This window comes from Pocillopora damicornis, chromosome 12, assembly GCF_964200805.1.
Source record: "Pocillopora damicornis chromosome 12, jaPocDami1.2, whole genome shotgun sequence".
Taxonomy (NCBI): domain Eukaryota; kingdom Metazoa; phylum Cnidaria; class Anthozoa; order Scleractinia; family Pocilloporidae; genus Pocillopora; species Pocillopora damicornis.
In genome coordinates, this window is record NC_142681.1 from 12,941,913 (window position 1) to 12,953,912 (window position 12,000).

Genomic DNA, 12,000 nt, shown 5'->3' on the forward strand with positions numbered 1-12,000 from the left:
ACAAACGTCCTTATTGGCTGGTCAAAAACACACCACATTTTATACTTTCGTTTGAGGGAAAACATTTGATCCAGTTATCCGATAACTGTGAATGAAAATTTGCGAAAAGTGCAACTTGCGCGTTTTTTTGGGGCTTTATTTTTGTTGCTTGTTGGATCAGGACCTAAAAGTTCAATGCCGATAGAAAAATTGGGAAGTTCTTCGCTGGTTCCTTCCATATTTAAAAGAGAAGGAAAACTGCATTGCAGCTTAACAGGACGGAAAGCCAGGTAAAAAAAAATTGATCACGTCATCTTATTTACGCACGGGCGTGCGTAGATAAGAATATTATTCATAGCGGCTTAACAGGACTTGTATAGGGCAAGCACGCGCGCTATCTTATAATTTCTCTTTCTTTCAATTGTTTGGTTGGTATCTCGCAGACTAGAAGCTTTTCTTTCAATCGATTACTACCCTGGTATTCTGGACACTTTTAGGATTCTCTTTTTTTCGGATTGTTACGTTAGTACCATACGCGCTTTTAGAATTCCATTTTGTAGATTATTACGTTAGTACTTCGCGCACTTAAAGAATTCTCATTCGTTAGATTGTTACGTTAGTACCTCGCGCGCTTTTAGAATTCCATTTTGTAGATTATTACGTGAGTACCTCGCGCACTTAAAGAATTCTAATTCGTTAGATTGTTACGTTAGTACCTCGCGCACTTTAAGAATTCCATTTTGTAGATTATTACGTTAGTACCTCGCGCGCTTTTAGAATTCCATTTTGTAGATTATTATGTGAGTACCTCGCGCACTTTAAGAATTCTCCTTCATTGGACTGTTACGTTAGTATCTCGCTCACCTTAAGAATTCTCTTTTATTGGATTTTGTCACAGCACCTCGTGCACTTTTAGGATTTTCTTTCATTTAATTTTAACGTTGATATCTTGCACACTTTTAGGATTTTCTTTCATCGGATTGTTACGTTAGTATCTCGCACTCTTTAAAGATTCTTTATCATTTGATTGTTGCATTTGTATCTTGTACCGTTAAAGGATTCCCTTCCATTCACTACTGCTTCATGCCCTTTTGCACTTTTGATTGTTTGGTTCGTGTTTTGCCCACTTTCGGGATATTCCTTCATTGGAAAGTTACGTTTGTGTCTCGCGCATTTTTAAGATTTTCTTAGATTGGCTTGTTATGTTAGTAGCTAATCTTTTAGCTTCTATCTCTGTTTTCTCTTAAAGTTTCTCTTTCAGTTGATTGTTACTTCGGTATCTCAGGCAGTTTTAGGATGTTCTTTGATTACACTGTTACGACAGCATTTCCGCGCATTACCTATCTCGTAACTGTCTCGCGCAGTCTTAGGACCGCCTTACATTCGATTGTTACGTTAGTCTCTCCTGTAGCTTAGTATACTAGTGTTTTCATCCATTGTTTCGTTAGTATCTAGTGCCGTTCTATTTCTATTCTTTTGTGCCCTCTTAGGATTTTAATCAAAGATCACAGATCAGGATTTGGTCGCCAAAGTGAAAAATTTAGTCGCATTGGCGCCTATATTGGGCGCAATTTCACGCCCTGATTATGCGATTTTTTGTTAAGGACAATTGACAAAACAGAATTTACGTGAAGACGGTTCTTATCTTATCTTATCTTATCGACGGAAAGCAGTTATAAAGAAAAGCAACTTACGCTTCCACGTCCTCGAACAATCCAAGTTTACCCGGAAATATTTCAGAGATGAGTACAATTACATATTCCAGGCCCGCCTTGCTGAATCGTTCTTCTAACTTCTGCAGATAAAATTAAAAGATGAAAGGATTCATGAAATCTGCTTTATGAGCTCTTTGGAAAAGATGATAACATGAATAATAACCGTCACGAGCAAAATATCCCTGAACTAGGGGTGTCCCCTCAATGATGGCATCGAATACAAGGGTTTTAATCAAAGTTTGTGTCCCTCAAGTAGAGAAAACGTTTAATAAGGATGCCCAAAAAATTGAGATTCTTCTGCATAGACGAAAATATTTCACACATTACATCGTAAGAAAACTGGAGAATTTAAATTTAAATTTGCAGCCTTCCCCAAAGTTAATTGCATCAGAAAAACTTATATTTAGATGCGAGAATGACTTGATTTTGTCCAGAGAGAGTCTGAGTCATGTCTTAAAGTGCATTTCGATAGTGTGCCGTAATACCAAAAACATAGTAGTCATCAGCAGATGTCCAATCACTACGTTGGAAAATATAATCAAAACCAGATGGGAACTAAAATTAAAAGGTACAGCGAGAGCAACATTATTGACCGAGTCACGATTGGTATTTGCCTTGCACCTGATTGGTTGAGAGGGTAGCTTGGATTGTTCACGTCAGTCAACCCATGACATGGCGAACTGATTGCCGATTACTTTCAACGCACATTTGAAGGTTTAATTTTGAATCACACAAAGTAGAACTCCGTTCAAAAAGTATATTTACTCATAAAATTTTCACATTTTAGCTGTATGCAATACCTCTAGCACCTTTGGACTTCCTTGCCTTCCTAATGTACTTAGCATGAGTCCAAATTTCTTAGCTCTTGATGCTGTAGTTATGGCGTCTTTCCTCGCTTGAAACATGGCATCAATATCGTAATATTCCCTGGAAAACACTTTGCCATAGGGATCGTATCTGCGATGAAAGCGAAAGTGCAGTAGAATTTTAGTTCAAAGTTGTGTGTCTCAAAGGCCCAGAAAGGTATACAATATCTAACAATCCAAAGCGTACAAGGCGGTAGGGGGTCTGTTTTAGTGAGGGCATAGGGAAAACACTGGAAAAGACGGGCATCGCACTCTGTCTACACAGACAGTATGCCTTTACTAGAGACAAACAATTTTTTAATCGAAAAAGTGATGAATTTTTATTCACAGAATTACACGAAAGAGATCTGAAAAAATCAGTCTTCAATGATGGCTCGATCTGTGCTGCCTCTCTAGCTGTTGAGCACTGCAACCAATTGAAATAATATGAAGCTACATGTTATGCAAGGCAAGGCTATTTGGTACACGTAAATTAATCTGCCTTTTGAGGTTCTCTACGTGTACATGTATGCTGGTGTAGATGGGTTAACAATCATGACAGCCTCTAGATGGAACCTTCCATCACCTAAGTAACTAAAAAAAAAGTGTAAGTTTAAAGATCATTCCAGTGAAAAAATTGAAACAAGTACCTGCTGTGGTCGGTGGCATGTGCCTAAATGATAGCTGCTGCTTATAATCAAAATGGTAAATACAGTGACAAAACAAGCATTTAATTAAGAATAATTGCAATAATAACACATTAATCAAAAACATAACACCCACTTATCTGTTTCCCAATTTAGTTTTTGATAACACTTTTACTAAATTTCCACCCAATTAAATGATTAACCCTTTCACTCCTATGAGTGACCAAGAGAGAATTTCTCCTTACAATATCAATACAATATCATGCAGACAAGTGATGAACTAAAGGAAAATATCAATTAGGGTAGTTGTAGTTCATCCAGTACCAAATTCTCCACACTAACATCAAAAGAATTGTATGGTAGACAGTAAGGAGAATTACTAATGAGATCTTGGGAATGAAAGGGTTAAATGATTTTAAGTTAGTCCTCAGAACAAACATGATTATTTTAGTCAAAGTGGGCACCATTGTTGCTAGGCAACATCACTAAACAATAAATATGCCATGGAGACAGCAGGAAGAATGCCAAACAATTCTTCCAGAAATAAGACAGAGGCTCTATGGGAGTTTTCCTGGCAAAACAACGGACATGGTCAAAACACGAACAAACTGCCTAATTTTCATCCTAACTACAGTGATCCTTATGGCTCAGAACATTGTTTTATTTATAAGCAAATAGCTTCAGATCTAATGGTGCAAATTTTTAATGAATCTAAACCACTACAGTACTTTTAACTAGATTTGCCAATACAAATAATAAGAAAGATTTTCAAAAGAATATTCAATTTAAGAGTACTCGCTATGAAAGAGTTGGTGCAGTTTTCTTAAATTCATAATGAACTAAATTACATAATTATTTCCTTGTTTTGCTTAATAATTTTCTTACATGAATGCATCCTTGTGTTTTATTCTGGGAGCATGCAGTGCAGCCCAGAATCTCTCCAGGTGACAATGGTTTACACTGCTGAATCTCTACCTGATAATCTCTACACAGGTCTTGATATACAGCCTACAGGGTAAACAACAAATTAAATACATATATGTAAAAATTATTTGAAAGTGTGCACACAATAAAAGGAGACACTGGTTCCAAACCACAGGGTTTAAGTCTCAGCCAAGTCACTGTGTTGCATTCTCTCTCCCCTCTCTCTAGCTTGGAGAGAAATGGGTACCATTGAGTTGTCATGGAAACTTGACAAAATGCCTGATAGAGAACCATGTGAGATGCTCCTTCCATCCAGAAGAAGCAGTCAACCGACTGTCGACCGACTGTCAACCAATATATTGGTTAAGTATCGACCAACTCTTGACCAATATATTCAGTGGAGAGTACTGTACCTACAATAAACATGATCCCGATACTGTCCCATCAGTGTAATCATTTAATACATACTTGAAGTGTTGTCACAAACTGGATTGTGCTCAAAAGTGCAAGTGACTTTCCAGCTTCAAAATTGTGTGTGACTGTGTTGACCAAATGTGTGGCATCCAGCTTTATGTCCACAAATACATATAACATCTTGAATCCTTTAGTTGAGTCAATAGGAACTATAAAACAATGAACAAATAATGAACCTTTTCACATTATCTTACCTACAGTACTGTATGTATGGTTACTAATTGTTTAGGGTCTTTCAATTTTACATCAATAGAAGAGACCAAAAGTTGCAAATATAATGAGTCGAATTTCATGAGGGATATCTTGTACCAAAACAACTTAGTCTAATAAAGTGTCATTTTCAGTCTTCATAACCATATTTGATAAAAAGAAAGTGCTAACTTGCAACTAACTGTCTTCATGGTCATTGTAGTAGTAATAAAGCTTTATTTGAACTTGCTTATTGTTTAGCACATGGGTGCTAGTTTGAGTGAATATATATATATATATATATATATATATATATATATATATATTAAATAAGTCACAATTAAAAAAATAAAAAAAAATAAAAAATTGATTAATCTCTTCATGGTTTTATTATGAACCAACATAATGACCAGCTCTCAGTTGGTTTGTTAGCTCAGTAATGGTAGAGCACTGCATTGGTATCGCAATTAAAGGTCATGGGTTTGAATCCAGCACAGGCTTGAATTTTTTTCATACATTCATAGCCACTGATTGCAACACTATTGTTTGCATCAAAATACCATGCTACTGACATTGAACTGTTGTGTTGCTCAAGCATCAAAGTTATAAAGCAAGGATTCCTCAAAAAAAATATCATTCAAAACTTAGACATATCTACCAGCAGAAAACAGAAAGCAAGGGCAATAAAAACACAGGGCAACTTTAGAGAACTATGAAGTATAAGGTGAGACAAAGGGGACTTCAAAAGGTGAAACTGGGAGGTTAGAAGAAAAAGATCAAGGCTGAAAGGATTCAGTTGTGGTATAATATGAGTTTACATTATGATGAAGAAGACTAAGTGATGTCTATCAACATTTTTTTTCTCTTACTCAAGCAGCTGTAGCCATAGATCACAACCAAGAGCCCTCACAGTGAAGTCATCAACACAGCAAGCACCATACGTGACATCCCGCATGATGACTGTATCACAACCTGTGAATTTAACACAAAAGTCCCAGTGAGTACAATGGCAGTCACCCAGTGCTGAAAACCTGAGCCACTTTCTGTATGAATTTTTTTGAGGTGATGGGCAAAAAAGTATGCATGTGCAGATTATCTTACAGTTGTAATCCTTCAGAATCCATCATAGATCATATAATTATTATATGATAATAATAAATTAATAAAGGGGGTAAGTTTGTAAAGAAACTGTGGTGCTGAATTGGTGGTGGAGTATAACAGGGTAATTTAGTATTCACCATCAACTGAGTTAACAGTGTAAATTGGCCACCATGAAGAGTTTCAAAGCTGAAGTTTCAAGTGTTAGTCCTTTGCTCTGACAAAGGGCTAACACTCAAAATGTCAGCTTTGAAATTATATGATAAGCTGAATTATGCACACATTTTGAATGGTTTTTACTTAATATGAGCTATTGTGGGACAGATGCATACAATTTAGTTGATGTCACTATTGACAACATTTTGCTTTGTTACCACATAAAACAAATAGATTAGACTGTATTTCTGTGGGTTTGTACAGTAATAGATTGTGGAAGACGTCAAAATGTGTTAAGACCATCAGTGACACACTGTCGCTGAACAGATACACGGCAATATGGAATCTTTTTGTTAATTGACAAATGCCTGGCATACTTAAGCAAGCTGTCAGTAGGTAAACAGCTGGCTTGCAGTCCATTCAAAGTGATATAATTATCAATTGCTACTTTTTACAATCCTTCCAACATATGAAATGTATCAAATAATTTATGTGTACAAATAACAAACATAAGAAAAGTTTGGTAGGAATTGGTTTGAAATACCTTTCTAAAATGTCTGCTGTCCTTCAGGAAACTGTAATGCCACGGATGATTGGAAAAAAAAAAAAACAGAACATGAAACTGACATTGATTTATGCCTATTGTGGTTGAAGATGACATCATATTTTTTCATTTTTTTCATGGCAACATTTGAAGGCCAAGGTCTGCATACAAGATCAAATGACAGAGGGACTAAAGCTTATCATGATTTCTGTAGCATGTATTGATAAGGAGTACTGCATTTCCACCTCACCCTTTCTTTTGTACTCATGGAAGATGCCATTATGCTGCAGCATAATGGTTAGTGCACTGCAATCTGGCTGGAGAGGTCTGGGTTTGAGACTTGGCCAGGTCATTCTGTTGTGTTCTTCAACAAAACACTTCATTCTGACAATGCATCTCTCAACCCAGGGAAGTAACCTAGTGATGGACCAGCATTCCATCTGGGGGGAGTTGTAATACTCCTTGTTACTTCATGCTATGAAAACCCAGATAAGCTCCCCTTGAATCAGGGCCACTTGGCTAGAGTAACGACTTCATCTTTTTTTTCTTTGCACTCAGGTGGAGTCAAGTGTGTTGCATAAGAACAAGTAACAAACAAAAATTAACAACTAATGTGGCTTATTTACCTCTTTCAGCATTTATTTCTTAACTCCTCCAAACTGACCTGAAGATTTCAAAATTGTAGTTAGGAGGTAACTGTTGTAAAAGGAATAATTATCTCGGTTAGAAAGTAATATTTACCCTGGTCTCTATTGGTGCAAAATCTGATATATAGAAAATGGATTGTAGCTAGTTGGTTAAACTGTTGTGACCTGTTTTTGATGATGACCATTCCAGACAAATAACAGTTATCTAGAACACACTCTTTGTAAATGCCTCACATTTCAAATACATGTAAAAAAAAGTTGCAAAAAAAAAAAAAAAGGTTTGGACAAGGATGGTTAATTTAGTACACAGCCTGCAAAATTAAAATACACTTGAAAAATAAGATCTGATTCTTAAATAACAATCCTACAGGCCTCAGTGACATCATGACATGCTGAAAAGGATTCAAGTTTGTGGAGAGCAACTTACAATACATTTATACTTAAAGAAGTCACATTTTAATTTCTTTCCACACTCAGTCGGCTGACTGAAAATCCCAATGATGAACCTAGTTGGATTTTATAAAACTAAATCAGTTGAAAGGGGCTTGAAAGTAATTAACTTACTTTTTCAACCCCTTTTGACTCCCATGATCTCATTAGTAATTCTCCTTACTGTCTTCCCAACAATTCTTTTGATGTCAGTTCTGAGAAGTTGGGTATTGGATCAGCTATTAATCCCCTAATTGATATTTTTCTTCATTCTCATCACTTGTCTGCTTGATATTGTACTGATATTGTAAGGAGAAATTCTTTCCTGGTCACTTATGGGGTTAAAGGGTCAAGTGAACCGAGGGTCATGTGAAGTTTCTCATTATTTACCAGTGTCTCACAGCATCTTGCAGCTCAAGATTGTTGACAATCTCATCTGGAATCTGACGAACAACTCTTCTCTTATTTGCTCCTATTTCTTGAATAACAGGGAATGTAAGGCATTTCAATAACAGTGACTATTTTTTTTTAATCCCTTGACAATATTTGCTCAAGGAACAGAAAGTGTGATCGGAATATTTTCAGCAAGATTTCCGTACAGTCCCATACATTTGTAAAACAAAGGTAATCTATTGTTTTCGTCATCGTTTTCTTTCAGTTATCCAAGATATGTATGCATAATGAAGAATGGAGCTGAGCGGAAATCTTACCTTATTATCCCCCAGGGATCAGAGACTTTAAGGCATGTATACTGGGTCCAGGGCTGGGGATTTCGACTAGTATATCAAATTATAAGTAACAGTGCAAGGTTACAGATAAGGAAATTAAAACAAAACAAACCAAAACAAGCAAAAAAAACAACAACTCAGTTTTCATCCATTTATTGGGCTTAGGATACATATTAATTAAGTACGACATGAACGTAAAAATTATATCGTGTGCACCTAAAGGAAAGGCATACGAAAAAAAAAGGAAGAGAAAGGAAGAAAATGCGTTAAAAATGGGTTTGAGAGTGGGAACGATAACAATTCTGTTCCTTCTACGTAAACGTGTGCACGTGCATAGTGAATTACAAGCCGATATCAACTACATTGTACCTACGAGTTTTTCAGTCGTTTTTCCAGCATTAGACTTAGTTCCCACAAATCTCCTTCTTATGTTATTCTCGGCAGAAACTCGCGTACAACTCGCTTTGTCCTCTAACGCGCAGCCTTTTGATGCCTCGGCCATGTTTGGTAGGTAAACCGTGTTTCACTGCATATAGACTAAAAGTAGGACTGAGACGTGGGGACTGGGACTCGGGGACGTGGACTCGGGGACGTGGACTCGGGGACGTGGACTCGGGGACGTGGACTCGGGGACGTGGACTCGGGGACGTGGACTCGGGGACGTGGACTCGGGGACGTGGACTCGGGGACGTGGACTCGGGGACGTGGACTCTGTGACGTGGACTCGGGGACGTGGGACTCGGGGACGTGAACAAACCTGATTTTTGCGCCGAATTTGTAAAGTATAATTTTCGGTGGTCTCCAGAAAAGAGTAATATGCAGGAGAGCTTGTCTGTAATCGCCGATGATTTCCAGCGTCCATGGTTCGGCTGGATTTGTTTGCTAGCCTGTTTGACCGTGAGAACTCTGGGTACAGAATAATTTCAACGCAGGGGGTTTTAAACATCGTGAGCAGCCATGGAGGACTTTCTTGGTAAGTAACTATGATTATTTTTCAGCAAGGATAAGGCACGGATCGAGAAGAAAACACAGTTACTTACCAGGAAAGTCCTCCATAGCTTCCCACGGTGTTTTTTTAAAACTGTTTCAAGACCCCTTGCGTTGAAACTATACCCTTAGGTTCCCTGATAAGAGGAAATGAATGTTTCATTTTTGCATGCTCAAATCCATCTGAAATTGAAAAAGGGTGATGTGCAAAACCGAAATAGATTCACTGCGGAGTAAACTACGGATTGGTTTTCCATATCAGTCTGAAAAGTTGATTATCGCGCACAGATAGCTTACCGTTCAAAGAAAGAAGCTTTAGTTCTACTGATATCGATCTTGGTATGAAAATCTTCCAATGGGATAGACACAGAAGCCTGACGTTCCCTGTTAAAAGGAATGAAATAAGTTCTTTTTACATATTCAATTCCATCAGTGGTTATAAAAGAGTGATGTACAAATCCGAAATTCATTCGCTAGAGTTGGAACACTCACATCGTTTGAGGAAATGCTGATTCGCTCTCCATATCTCCCTCTCATTAATTCTCCCTTATTTTTTTCTCAGAGGGCACGGTAACGTATCCTACAATCTGATTGGTTCTTTTTGCGGTCCGTATCCGTTTTTCCCGACGGGCAGTATTTCTAAGCAAAGACGTCGGTCACTAACTCAAACCTATTACTAACTTATGAATCCTCTCTTTTCTCTCTCTCAAATCACCTTGGTTGACAGAAAAATATTGGTTTCGAAATTAATTTGTATAAGCTAAAGTGCCATTAAATTGGTTGATAAGCGGCCTAAAACCTGTCTGTAATTAATTTCAATCCTTCACAAAAAATACTTAGAAAGTTAAAACGTGAGGTATTTGATCAAAATTGAATTAATCGATGGAACCTTCATTCATTTAATATCCTAGTTCTCTCAAACAATTTGTTCGTTGTAAAAGGACGAGCGAAGTTTTCAGTTCAACAACAAATATACGCATTAAATCCCCTTGTGTCTCGTTGAAGTGTCTCATTCGAATTTAGATTTTGTGTGAAGGAAAGACCAGATTTACACACGCCATTGCAGCAAACAAACGAGCAAACTCTTACAACTTCAAAATAGAAAATTCGAATTTACTTGCAATTATTTTCCTCGCCATTTACTTCATGAGCAGCAGTAAATCTTCGCACATGAATTAATCGTCGACGAGAGTGAATAATACTTTCCGTCAGATCATTGACTGTTTTTGAAGAAAACATTGTGGTGACAGTCCTTGCTAAACTAGTTTGGTTGTTTTTCAAAAGTGTACATGCCCTTTTTTTTCTTACGCGCTCTTCAATTAACTTGTGTCAGATTGTGACAGATACTTGTAAAAATAATGTTTCAAAGTTTTTTAGGAAGCTTTTTAAATCACCCTTATCTTATTCATTACGTACATGGAAATGTTTTGATGCAGCATCTCTCTTGCATCACCTCTATTTTAACTATCATTTATCCGCTCAACATATTGCTCAATTTATGGAGGATCCTGCTGTAATTACAGCCCTAAATCATTCAGGATGTTTTGGAAGGAATTTAGTTCAGTTTAAGGAAAAAAATAAAGATGTTATTCACCAGTCTAAGTCAGTCCGTATTGGTAAAAACTGTGCCTGCTGTCTTAAGTACCGCCCGAGGCCGTGGGATGGCAAATAGCATATATGTATTTGATGCTACTTCAGCAACACCGAAACCAACCTAAACTGATTTGCACCATAAACTCCAGTGTGTCCGCGGACCCCTTGTAGTTGTAGAAAACAAAGTAATTTCTTTTGCCATCGAGTATGATCATGTTGGAATACATGTTGTACATACTGCTACTCTTTGTGGAAGCCACAAACAGCGCTAAAATACACAACTGAACAACAGCCATTTTCCTCATCAAAGAGGGGCCTCGCCTTCACTGAGAAACAGCAGCCTTGAATGACCGCGTATTTTCGTAATTTGCCGTTTTAGAGCCTTTTTTCTAATTACTTACGTTGTCAATATCTTCAGTGGTATATTTTGTATTTTTACCTTTGTTTTGGCTTCAAAACAAGCTAAGTGCAAAAACAGAGAACAGGAAGCAGCAATTAGAGGAAAAAAAAGATATGCGAAGAGAATATTCAAGTGGAAAGTTTTCAGTGATAACAGGATGGGAAACCAAGGAAACCAGTTGTTTATTTCCTTTTTACGGTGAATCTGAATAGATCAGAATTGAATCATGCAAAAGCTGGAAAATTTGGTAACTTGAACAGATAAGTACGGATATCCTAACCACTATTCCGATAAAGAGAAGTGATAAACTGCAAGCGAATGAAGTTAAAGAAGGGTACAAAAGACATAGGTAAAAAAGTGACATCTTAACCAGCTGAAAATTAGCCAGTGATATCTGAGAAACTTTCAAAAAGCAAAATCTATCTAAATTTAGGCAATTGGTCGGTAATTTTGGTAATTAATCAATTACCTTCGCTTGCAACCAATATTTACACAAAGTTTCCCCAATTTGAATACATATGTACTTGACTTAACGTTTAAGTATGTCAGTTGTCAATATATCTGATGACTCTTAAGTTCAGGAAATTTAATCAAGCCACGTCACTGTTTGTTTATCTTGGAAAATGTAGCCACACTTTGAAAGTT

At 37.1% G+C, this 12,000-nt stretch overlaps 1 pseudogene; it reads right to left on the minus strand.

Moving 5' to 3' along the window:
• Positions 1-1,669: 1,669 nt before the first annotated feature.
• LOC113670392 (2-(3-amino-3-carboxypropyl)histidine synthase subunit 1-like) lies at positions 1,670-6,954 on the minus strand (annotated as a pseudogene).
• Between the last annotated feature and the right edge of the window lie 5,046 nt (positions 6,955-12,000).